Here is a 2,716-nt window from a genome sequence, read left to right on the forward strand (position 1 = left end):
ACCCCCCATTTTATGCTTAAGCATGTCCGCAAAGCCCGGAACTCCGAACCACCAAGTTTGGAAGAAGAAGCGCGCCTGCCTCTTAATGCCCATGGATCCATCGTCCAGCAGCAAGGGGTTATGGTCAGAACCAATCCTTGTGATCGCCGATAGCGTGCACAAGGGGAACATCGCCTCCCAGGATGGTGAAACGAACACCCGATCCAGCACCGAGCGGATCGGATCCAGTTGGTTGTTCGTCCACGTGAAACGTGCCCCTGCACGATTCAGTTCCCTAAGTGACATGGCCGCATTCGCGTCATTAAAACGACGGATCCTGGGCCAATTCACCATCTCGTTACTCTTGTCCTGTTGCCGTCTAATCAGATTAAAGTCACCCCCCACCACCACTGGTAAGGTGCACGAGGTAACCTCCCTCTCGAGTTCCCCCAGGAAATCCTCCGTCCTGGAATGATCCGCAGGCCCATAAACCAAAATGAAGGACCATTTGCGGTTGACATTCCGCTGAAGAATGTCCGTACTCAGGAAGAATTCCCCTTTCCTCCAAGTGCCAACCTCGAAGCCTTCATCCCTGAAGCCGAGGAGCATCCCCCCGGAATGTCCGTTGGCTGGCAGCCAATTCCACCCAAATTGGCCCCCGCATTCTAAGCTGCGTAGTTCCGCTGCCGAGAAGTCTTGCCTAATGGTCTCTTGTAAACCTAAAACGTCCACACGCTCCTGCCGCATATAGTCTTTGAGCTGGGTGCGACGCCCTAGTCGCCCAAAGCCCCTCAGGTTATAAATAAGGGTCCTCATTTGGACGCGGTCTTCTTGGGCCGTCCTTTGCGGACACACGTCTGAGGCCTCCGTCCTTTGACACACTTGCGAATTGGTCTCCCAGTAGGAGGAGAGCCCTTCTCCCCCTCCCCCACCGTGTCCGTGTCCTGGTCCGTGCCAAGTTCCCGTAGGCCGGCCACCGCCTCCCTGGCGTTGGCATGCGTCGCAGCCGAGGGCGAACCCTCCGTCGGCGCAACCGCAGTAGGTATGGCAGCCTCCCTGGCCGCCAACCTAGCTTCTTCCTCCAAGTCCAATCGCCTCCTTGTCGCCGCAAGCGCCTCTTGTGCCTTCTCCTTGGCACGAATAAGGGAGATGGCTTCCAAAGGAGCTCCCACCCTCGGATGGAACACCAAGCAGCTATCCCTAACGACAGACAAAATATGCGAATCGGAAAGGATATCCCGAGCCGACGAGCTGTTACCTTTAGGCTTGGCCTTGTTCGTCTCCAGGTTCTTCTCCGCCGCCAAGCGCTGTGCCAACTCCAGGATCGGTGTGCCCGCCGCCGCGCCTTGGTTCCTCCCGCTCTTGCGCACCGGCGTGGGAGCCACCAGCTTCTTCACCTTCCTCGAGGAGACGGCCACCGCCAAGGAGCGCCGTCCCTGCGCCAGGGGCAGGTCCGCCAGAGCCTCCGCGCGCAGGTCATGGTTCCCGGTGTCCAGCTCCCCTCCCTTCTCCCGCACCGCCGCCCCCTCAGCCGCCATCAGCTCCACGACCGTCCCCTCTCCAGCCTCCTCCGACAGAGCTGCACCCTCCAGAATGTCACGAGAGGTGCCTCGCTTGGTGATCTTGAGTGGAGGCTCAGGTGGGCTCTCAGCCACCCACGACGCCAACGGGTCTGTAACCTGTGAGTCTGTCTCCGCAGAGAGTGAAGACTCATCAGGGTCCACCACCACCAGCTCGATGGGCTCAGGGGCCCCTTGCTTGTTCACCAACAGCGGCGGCGGCGAGCGCCTTTCGTCCTCCCTGGACGTTGCCCGGAGGCCCAGCCCCAGGTTTGACCCGTATTGGTCAAAGAGCTGGACGTCCGCCTCCCAAAGCCCATCTCGAGCCCTCAACGCAGGTGGGGCGCTGTTGGAGCCCGCGGTTTTAGTGCCCGCTGTCCCCGCAGCCACCGTCTTGTCCTTCTCCGAGCCAATGCAAGCCTTGTTCGAGTCGTCTTTCTTCTTCCGGCGTCCGTGTTTGTTCCACTCCCCATCGGACGATATGTAATCCTAGTCATATTCGTCTCCGTCATCCCGAGGCGGAGGTGGCGGAGGATCCCCTGCTCCTCCAGCAGCCCCCCGAGGGCCGGCCTCCACCTGCAGACCAATGGTGTACCCCTCTCCATTGACAAACAGCTGGACGGACCCCGTGATGCGCTCTGGAAACCTGCCCTGGAAACGCATGCGAATCGGCTCGCGATCTCTCTTCATGATCGAAAGTTCATCCACATCAATGGGGCACCCAATCATCACAAAAGCCGCCATCAGCCTCTCCTTGGTCATCAAGTCCTCAGGCACACCCGTCAGCTTAACCCAAGCCGAGGGAAGAATCTGGGTCGGCTTCGGCGCAAGGAAAGCCTCCCGAATCTCCGTATTCTTCTCGCTGAAGGGCAGGTAGAGCTTGCCGCTAGCCGTCGCCAGACGGAGAGTGGCCTTTGACGGGAAGACGACCGAGAACTCCATCTCAGTCAACTTGCAAACCTGCCAATCCCACGTCTCATCCACCAGCTTCTTCATCTCCTCCGCCAGCGCTTCCTTAGAGAGGGGAGCATCCTTGAACTTGATGATAGCCGAGAGCACCTCCCCGGGGTTCTGGGCAGCACCAAGTGGTTCGACATCGATGTTGAAAAAACCTCCGCCGTTGATCGCATGTCCCATAGAGATCAAGCGCATGTTTTTCCCCCTCGACGGGCAATGCG

Source organism: Lolium perenne, chromosome 6 (genome assembly GCF_019359855.2).
Source record: "Lolium perenne isolate Kyuss_39 chromosome 6, Kyuss_2.0, whole genome shotgun sequence".
Lineage (NCBI taxonomy): Eukaryota > Viridiplantae > Streptophyta > Magnoliopsida > Poales > Poaceae > Lolium > Lolium perenne.